This window comes from Schistocerca gregaria, chromosome 3 (assembly GCF_023897955.1).
Source record: "Schistocerca gregaria isolate iqSchGreg1 chromosome 3, iqSchGreg1.2, whole genome shotgun sequence".
Classification (NCBI taxonomy): Eukaryota; Metazoa; Arthropoda; class Insecta; order Orthoptera; family Acrididae; genus Schistocerca; species Schistocerca gregaria.
Window position 1 is genome coordinate 176,711,216 of NC_064922.1, and position 10,315 is coordinate 176,721,530.

Here is a 10,315-nt window from a genome sequence, read left to right on the forward strand (position 1 = left end):
AAGAAACTGCAAAAATGTGGGAAATTAAGGAGATGGGACCTGGATAAACTGAAAGAACCAGAGGTTGTACAGAGTTTCAGAGAGAGCATAAGAGAACAATTGACAGGAATAGGGGAAAGAAATACAGTAGAAGAAGAATGGGTAGCTCTGAAGGATGTAGTAGTGAAGGCAGCAGAGGATAAAGTAGGTACAAAGATGAGGGCTGCTAGAAATCCTTGGGTAACAGAAGAAATATTGAATTTAATTGATGAAAGGAGAAAATATAAAAATGCAGTAAATGAAGCAGGCAAAAAGGAATACAAACGTCTCAAAAATGAGATCGACAGGAAGTGTAAAATGGCTAAACAGGGATGGCTAGAGGACAAATGTAAGGATGTAGAAGCTTATCTCACTAGGGGTAAGATAGATACTGTCTACAGGAAAATTAAAGAGACCTTTGGAGAGAAGAGAACCACGTGTATGAATATTAAGAGCTCAGATGGCAGCCCAGTTCTAAGCAAAGAAGGGAAGGCAGAAAGGTGGAAGGAGTATATAGAAGGTTTATACAAGGGCGATGTACTTGAGGACAATATTATAGAAATAGAAGAGGATGTAGATGAAGACGAAATGGGAGATACGATACTGCGTGAAGAGTTTGACAGAGCACTGAAAGACCTGAGTCGAAACAAGGCCCCCGGAGTAGACAACATTCCATTAGAACTACTGACGGCCTTGGGAGAGCCAGTCCTGACAAAACTCTACCAGCTGGTGAGCAAGATGTATGAGACAGGCGAAATACCCTCAGACTTCAAGAAGAATATAATAATTCCAATCCCAAAGAAAGCAGGTGCTGACAGATGTGAGAATTACCGAACTATCAGTTTAATAAGTCACAGCTGCAAAATACTAACGCGAATTCTTTACAGACGAATGGAAAAACTGGTAGATGCAGACCTCGGGGAAGATCAGTTTGGATTCCGTCGAAATGTTGGAACACGTGAGGCAATACTGACCTTACGACTTATCTTAGAAGAAAGATTAAGAAAAGGCAAACCTACGTTTCTAGCATTTGTAGACTTGGAGAAGGCTTTTGACTATGTTGACTGGAATACTCTTTTTCAAATTCTAAAGGTGGCAGGGGTAAAATACAGGGAGCGAAAGGCTGTTTATAATTTGTACAGAAACCAGATGGCAGTAATAAGAGTCGAGGGGCATGAAAGGGAAGCAGTGGTTGGGAAAGGAGTGAGACAGGGTTGTAGCCTCTCCCCGATGTTATTCAATCTGTATATTGAGCAAGCAGTAAAGGAAAAAAAAGAAAAATTTGGAGTAGCTATTAAATTTCATGGAGACGAAGTAAAAACTTTGAGGTTCGCCGATGACATTGTAATTCTGTCAGAGACGGCAAAGGACTTGGAAGAGCAGTTGAACGGAATGGACAGTGTCTTGAAAGGAGGATATAAGATGAACATCAACAAAAGAAAAACGAGGATAATGAAATGAGGTCAAATTAAGTCGGGTGATGCTGAGGGAATTAGAAAAGGCAATGAGACACTTAAAGTAGTAAAGGAGTTTTGCTATTTGGGGAGAAAAATAACTGATGATGGTCGAAGTAGAGAGGATATAAAATGTAGACTGGCAATGGCAAGGAAAGCGTTTCTGAAGAAGAGAAATTTGTTAACAACGAATATAGATTTATGTATCAGGAAGTCGTTTCTGAAAGTATTTGTTTGGAGTGTAGCCATGTATGGAAGTGAAACATGGACGATAACTAGTTTGGACAAGAAGAGAATAGAAGCTTTCGTAATGTGGTGCTACAGAAGAATACTGAAGATAAGGTGGATAGATCACGTAACTAATGAGGAAGTATTGAATAGGATTGGGGAGAAGAGAAGTTTGTGGCACAACTTGACTAGAAGAAGGGATCGGTTGGTAGGACATGTTTTGAGGCATCAAGGGATCACAAATTTAGCATTGGAGGGCAGCGTGGAGGGTAAAAATCGTAGAGGGAGACCGAGAGATGAGTACACTAAGCAGATTCAGAAGGATGTAGGTTGCAGTAGGTACTGGGAGATGAAGCAGCTTGCACAGGGTAGAGTAGCATGGAGAGCTGCATCAAACCAGTCTCAGGACTGAAGACAACAACAACAACATTACGGGAAGGGAAGAGGCAGCAGATGAGATGACACCATTTGGCTTATTGATTTACATTAATTATCAAATGATCATCTAACAAATGATCTAGGAATTGCCAAGGTTGTGCAGTGCACATCAATAGCTCGAAATAGACTCAGAAAATAATTTAGAAGGACAAGAACAGGTGGTCATGAGGATAGGAGAGTAGTCAGCCATGGCCTTGATGATAAAACCATCTCAGCATTCGCCTGAGTTATTTAGTACAACCACAGAATATAAACATCAGAGTGGCCTGACAGAGCAACACCATCCTCCTAAATACGAGGTCAGTGTGCAGTAGAACTGATGGGTAAGAACATATAGGATGCAAGGGGCATTAGATGGAAAGAGAGAAAATAAAATGAGAAAACTGTCTCTGTACATGAGTTGTTTAAAGACATGTAATGGAAGCTGAACAGAAAAATTAAAGTGTAGGATATGTACGGGAAAGAGTCTTGCTAAAGGTGAACCTTTTACTAACATGAAACGGAATTCCAGTGGAGCTGAAGTAAAGATTAGCTAAATCTTACGTCTGAAATGTAGTGTTGTACAGGAGCGAATCATGGACACGGGAAAGGAAATATAATATGAGTTGTCTGAAAAGGAGTATATTTAGAAAGTTTCGAAATGTAACTAAGGAGAAGAAAGTTTTCAGGTAAAGTGGGGTGACATATTTAAGCCTGGAGAAGTAAGGAAGACAATAGGGGAAGAAAGATGATAATTGGAAGCTACCAGAAGAAGGAAAAAATCTTGATGGGGCATTTACTGCTTATAAACTGTCTGCATCAAGGAGTTATAGGGGGAGTAATGGAAGAAATGAGAGGAAGAGCATTGGAATGATGAAGACATTACAAGTGAGCGAAAGATAAGGGAGATTCTTACATCTGGACAAGAAGGAGAGCATTTTGTAGTCTGTTCCTTATAATACAACTATGTTAATAAAACTATCTTTATGGGTGAAAATCTTTTTGTTGTGTGTATCTTCGACTCAGCTTCCGCACTATATGGGAGGTTGTAAAAGTGTTGTTACATTCCATCGTAGGTCTTCTATAATATGCATTAACTATGTTTATTTGATATTAGACCGGGTCTGCGCGAACGCAGTCCCGACTACCAAAAATTATGCACCCGAGTTACCCACATTAGGGGTAATCGCAGGGGTCAGCCCAACCGAAGTGCAATGGAAGAGCCTCGTCCTGGAGGAACCGCCTTCATGATCACGGTATCCCCTGTGCCAGGTAAGTATGCTTTTGCGCGCAGAAACTCGCTCCTTTATGTCATACAGAGCGCATTACAACACTCGAGTGCATATCACTGCACACGTTATGTGTGGGCAGTTGTGCAATACATCGAGCCCAAAACGCTAGTAAACTGCTTATATTTTGCCACTAAACTCTCCCATATTTTCAGTGGCGTCATCAAAGCTCTTAAAGACGGCATTTGACGAAACGGCGCTTACACAGGCCGTAGCTGTTTGGTCTAATTGGGCCGCGTAGTTCCATTCAGCGACAGCAGATGGCTCCCATACCGAGGGATGCGCGCGCATCAGATATGAGCTGCTCCCAGCGTGCATTGTGGGCCCAGTTAGGTTAGAGTTCTGTCTTCGCCAAGCCAGACACATTGTGGTCCTTTCTTAGAAAGTAAATGAGGCGTTCTTTATTGCTGTGTATAACAAATAGATTGTACCTGTCCTTTCTGTATGACACAGCGTCGTATTCCACATCGTTTCCTTTTAGTTTTGCGACTAAAAGGGCACAAGTTGGCACAAACTTTAATGGTAGTAGCGTGCAAAGAGTAATTCTTTCGGATATTTCTTAAAATTCTGTTGAGACAACTGCTCCTGTCAACCAATCACGCTGATCGATGGCGAAAGGCAATGCACTGCTCGGATAAGAACGGAAAATTTTCTCGAAAACTTGTCACATTTGGTATGTTAATATGTAGAAAACTTTGACTAACAGTTGCAGCAATACGCGGAAAAGAGTTATGTGTCAATTTTCTGTTGTTCACAATCATCCCGTGAAAGTCGACCTTGTCAATATTTAGAATTTATTTGCGAAAAGAATGTATCTTTGGACGTGTTCTTATTACATATTTACTGTATGTATGTTTGTAGCCTACTGCGAGTGTTTGCACTGTCGATGTGTTGATGAACAGAAAAATTATCTTGCATACAATTAAGGTTTACCTTACCATACGCTATTGCAATAAAATAAGTGTATATACGGAACAAAACTGAGATGTTAGGAGTTTCAGTGTTCTGTAGTATGGTTCCATATGTAAAAAGTAAGATACTTTAAGACATAAACATCCTTAAGAGATAAACCAGCCAACTACCTCTTATGAAACGATTATTTCTATATTCCAAATCTGTGAAGAAAAGTAAAGACAATTTCATTTATATAAAACTTAACAGTATAGGAGTTACATAGTATATTGATTTTCATGTTCACAACTATATTAATGTAAAACTAAAATTGATTATAAAAGGTACAATTTAGTTTCCTTTCCTAGAGAAAACAATAAATAAACAATAGGGGCATTTCAGTTTAGAGCAAGCAAGGTTGACTGTAGGATAAATATGATGACCATGTGTTCACATTGCACTAATTAATAAGAATTATCCTGTGATTCGTTGATTCTAGTCGAAAACGTCCTACACTGACAAAGTCAATTCCAATATTTTAACATGTCACCTCCTTCCCACTGCCTCTTCAGGAAGTGAAACAACCTGGGTATATTACTGATTAAATTAGCTAACCCAGAAACTAATAATTTTATGTGTGTATATGGATTTCTTCTCTTCACAGAGATTTAGATGATCCTAGACCTTCCAAGGTGGTGTTTAATTTGTTTTATGTAATGAGGTGCCCATCACCAGTAATCTTTTTAAGAGGGTAGGTGCAATTATGACACAGTAAAGTTATGGTACATTCTAGCTTTATTCCTCAGAAAATGTGAGAGGTAGTTGCATGAAGTAATATGCATACAGGAAGCGAGGAAGACATCCACTTGTGTAAATAAGTAGTTTGCAAATATCTTAAATAACAAGTAATAATCACCATGCTAAGATGTTGATTTTCATGGTTTTCTTGACAAACGCAGAAGAAATACAGTTTTTGTGTTTATTAAAATTGGATTTCATTGTTATAAAACATTAATAGAATATTCACTAGGTCGTCACTACACTCCATGTAGAAACGGATCGCCGGCTGGTGTGGACTTGCGGTTCTAGGCGCATCAGTCTGGAACCGCATGACCGCTATGGTTGCAGTTTCGAATCCTGCCTTGGGCATGGATGTGTGTGAATGTCCTTAGGTTAGTTAGGTTTAAGTAGTTCTAAGTTCTAGGGGACTGATGACCATAGATGTTAAGTCCCATAGTGCTCAGAGCCATTTGAACCACTTTTGTTTTTTAGAAACTGATCTATAATGAGTTGAGTTACTTAAACCCTTTCTGTACCATTTCTACATGATGAAAAATTTATAACTTAAAATTTTTCAGTCTTCAACAGAAATTGTGATGTGTGTTGTAGACCATCATAAGTAGAATATCCTCTGAAAATTATTAGAAGATTCATGCATTAGACAGAAATTAATCACAGAGTCCAATTTGTAAATACGGGATATGATAAGAACAGCGTTAAAGTTTGTAAAATGCTTTAGTGTACCCTATGATGTCATCTATGAAGTAAAATTCCCTGGTTAATATTATATTCCATGAACTTATTGATTCTTTGCTTCATTCTGTGCTTTCAGTTTCTTTCCCATTTTCCTTGCCTCCTTGGTGAATCATTCTGAACATCTTTTTCTCTTTTTTGGTGAGTTTAACCATCACACGTATTCCCTTTTAAAAAACTGTATCGTATTTTGGTCCACAGGTATTTTAAGTCTGTTAGTTACTTTTAATTTGCCATTGATTCCATTGCTGAAAGTAGTCACAGAATCATAGGTTTATATTTGCACTATTCTTCTCCCAGAAAAGCAGACTCCTGACAAGTCTTCCAAATTTTGCAATTTAATGACTCAATCGTGTGAAACCATCCACACAAGTGAAACTGACAGTTAAGTTAGGAACTACATGATGAGGTGTGTGTGGAGTGTTCAGCCCACACACACCAACATACATATTTCTCTGTAAGAGACAGGAGGATTTTATCTTGTCATCTTCACTTGTGTAAGGCTAAAGAAATGAGGAATTATTTGGGACAAATTTTGTAAATTGCTTTTTTTGGAGCACACGTAACCGTGTACACCCCTTTAACTCAAGAGTATTTTACAAAGATATTTAAGTCTATACTAGTTGGAATTGCCCAAAGAGAAGCCATCAGAAATCAGAGAAGAATTACTCATCTTAATTCGACATTTAACCTATGTATAACAAAACAGGCCTGATGCCTTGTACCTAATATAGATATACTTAATGGCATGGACAATTACAGACATTTATCCCACCACAGGAATTTGTTCAGCAAGTTAATCGTGTGTTGGACGAAGTTTCTTCAGAATTCTTGGTCTCAAATGGATTGCAACTTGGAGTAAACTTTTAAGACTTGAAGACATTAATGGTAGAACATGAGAATACATGAGTATATCTTCTTTTTGTTTCGCAAGTTCAGAAGGTTTGATGAAGAATGAGCAGTATACAGTTTCTCAGCAGGAAAGACACAGTGGTGTACTAGATCTGGATATTGGTTGACAAAGGATTAGAGACTGAAAACAGTTTTTGGTGTGTAGGAGCTACTTAACCATCAAAACTGTAAAAGTATTCATAGTAGAAAGAAGGTTGCTCAGTGCAAATGTACAATAAGTCGATTAAATCGTGTATTCTAGATCTACACTTGTGAGGTAGTTCACTCTCACACTGAGCAGTGGGCAACCGGCTGACTCATGATGATATTATGATGTGGAATGGTAGGATGAGCAAGTGGAAGGCAGGGATGGGAGGGCTCAAAACAAGGCAACTTTGCAACGAGTCTTAGCTCTATGGCCGTTAATGTCATGTTCTATGGAGATCTATTGGTGGCTATTAATTAATTTATTTTATTTATTTATTTAAACTGGTAAGATTAGGGCCATCAGGCCCTCTCTTACATCTAACCAGGCATTCTACTTATTTTACAGTCATATGTTTTAGTAGGCATGTTAAACTACATCTAATACAAAAAGTGAGATAAACAATTAGAAAGTTACACCTCGAAAAATACATTATTGAAGAGATAGATTTTAGATAGGAGTGCTGGCAGCAGGGAGTATGAGGGAGACTCATGGTGAAGGGAGGAGAAGAATAGAGAGGAAAATATAAAGGAAAAGAGGACTGCGGGGCTAATAGAGATAGATGAAGAGGAAGGCATCTCAGGAGCAAGATAGGAGACGCTAGTTTTGCTATTTGACAGATGAGAGGATTGGCCTTGCACATTAATTTTGTGGAGAATTTTATGCGGATGATAGTAGGAAATGCTTCAACTTCTTCTTAAAAGCAACAGGAGATTGAATTTTCCTCAAGGTAAGGGGCAGTTTGTTCCAGAGGCGGACAGCGGCAACTGAGAAGGAGTTTGCAAAAGTTTTTGTTTTGTGAGTTGGCACAGTTAGGATACCAGATAAGAGTGACCTCGTGTTTAGATTATGATGGCCTGACAGGATTTTAATCTCTGAAGCTAGGTACTGGGGTGCTTGTGGGACGCATAATGTGGCAAATTTATTTCCTAACACTGGTTTAATAATGAGAAATGGAAATGAAATGAAACATATCTTAATAGTTTTGTGTAGTGGCGATAAGACAGAGCAGCTAAGGGCGAAAAATGATGTTTCTTACGAACCATGCAGCATTATGATGATTGCCATTTTAGGACGACACTCCTCAATTTGATGGAACCATGCTGTAAACATCAAGGCCAATATTATAAAAAAAGGATTATGTAATTAATATGTGCTGCAGAATTATGACACTTTATTACTCAGATAATTTGTTTGGTTCACGTCCTACACCACTTGAGACCAAATAAGTAAAAGGCATGTTAAGTGTGATGATACATAATTACCTAAATTTCCACATTGTGTGTTCAGCCAGCACAATATAGCTGCCCAGGAGTGTGTGAGAGAGATTACCCCAGCTCATTAAAGAATTTGCCCTAAATCTATCAAAGTTTCCTTCTTTATTTTCACCTGACGACGATTCAATCCTCATACTGTATGATGGTTTATCTTCTTTACTCCTAAATTATTTAAACTAACATTTACAGACAAATAAAAAATGTTTGTGGTACCATAATAATTCAAGAGAAACAAGTCATTTGCAGTTTCTTGTTCTGCATCCAAGATTGAATAATGTATACAGAGTAAATGTAGCTTGATTTACAAAAGAGTGGAAGAATACACATTACAGAACAATATTAGTAAAAGTGGCTGGATTTACAGAGCATTGGAAGGATACACACTATGTAATAATTAGTAAGAGTCACTCTGTGTGTGTGTGTGTGTGTGTGTGTGTGTGTGTGTCATAAGCCTTTGATGAACTGGGAGATGGTTATGATTCAGTTGTCAGGGCTTTTTTTTCTTGTCAGTATGTCAAGTCTTCATAGAACTGTAGTATTTGGTCGATGTAATGCTGAATTAGATAAGGTTATCCACCACTGTAAATAAGTGGACAAATGAACTCTTTGCATGCTGCTTACATGAAAACTCAAAGGTTGTTTCTTCGAGACTGACGTTTGCCCTTGAAAGGCTTCATTATTGTACAGAATAGGATGTTAGAATAGTCACACCGACGATTCTGAAGGCTCACTGTAGAACACATATCGAATAATCGTCATGTTGATGATGTGTATGTCAGGCGTTGTGAAATGTACAGGACCACCACAACAAGAAGGTGACATGATATAGATGATTTATGACCTGATTAACATTACTTCTGCGAGCTGTATAAATGCACTGACATGGCAGCAACATTGTTTAGTGGAACTATAAAAAAGCTTTATATGTAATTTGTCTCACTGTTAGATGAACACTATTACATGCATACTGTCGTGAAGTATCTTCAAATCGTTATTTTATATCAATATTACGGGAAGGGAAGAGGCAGCAGATGAGATGACACCGTTTGCCTTATTGATTTACATTAATTATCAAATGATCATCTAACAAATGATATAGGAATTGCCAAGGTTGTGCAGTGCACATCAATAGCTCGAAATAGACTCAGAATATAATTTAGAAGGACAAGAACAGGTGGTCATGAGGATAGGAGAGTAGTCAGCCATGGCCTTGATTATAAAACCATCTCAGCATTCGCCTGAGTTATTTAGTACAACCACAGAATATAAACATCAGAGTGGCCTGACAGAGCAACACCATCCTCCTAAATACGAGGTCAGTGTGCAGTAAAACTGATCGGTAAGAACATATAGGACGCAAGTGGCATTAGATGGAAAGAGAGAAAATAAAATGAGAAAACTGTCTCTGTACATGAGTTGTTTAAAGACATGTAATGGAAGCTGAACAGAAAAATTAAAGTGTAGGATATGTACGGGAAAGAGTCTTGCTAAAGGTGAACCTTTTACTAACATGAAATGGAATTCCAGTGGAGCTGAAGTAAAGATTAGCTAAATCTTACGTCTGAAATGTAGTGTTGTACAGGAGCGAATCATGGACACGGGAAAGGAAATATAATATGAGTTGTCTGAAAAGGAGTATATTTAGAAAGTTTCGAAATGTAACTAAGGAGAAGAAAGTTTTCAGGTAAAGTGGGGTGACATATTTAAGCCTGGAGAAGTAAGGAAGACAATAGGGGAAGAAAGATGATAATTGGAAGCTACCAGAAGAAGGAAAAAATCTTGATGGGGCATTTACTGCTTATAAATTGTCTGCATCAAGGAGTTATAGGGGGAGTAATGGAAGAAATGAGAGGAAGAGCATTGGAATGATGAAGACATTACAAGTGAGCGAAAGATAAGGGAGATTCTTACATCTGGACAAGAAGGAGAGCATTTTGTAGTCTGTTCCTTATAATACAACTATGTTAATAAAACTATCTTTATGGGTGAAAATCTTTTTGTTGTGTGTATCTTCGACTCAGCTTCCGCACTATATGGGAGGTTGTAAAAGTGTTGTTACATTCCATCGTAGGTCTTCTATAATATGCATTAACTATGTTTATTTGATATTAG

At 38.1% G+C, this 10,315-nt stretch overlaps 1 non-coding gene across 1 annotated transcript; it reads right to left on the reverse strand.

Moving 5' to 3' along the window:
- Nucleotides 1–3,234: 3,234 nt before the first annotated feature.
- LOC126356814 (U1 spliceosomal RNA) lies at nucleotides 3,235–3,397 on the reverse strand. The gene has a single exon (XR_007565838.1). It is a non-coding gene; the product is annotated as a U1 spliceosomal RNA (small nuclear RNA).
- Nucleotides 3,398–10,315: the final 6,918 nt, after the last annotated feature.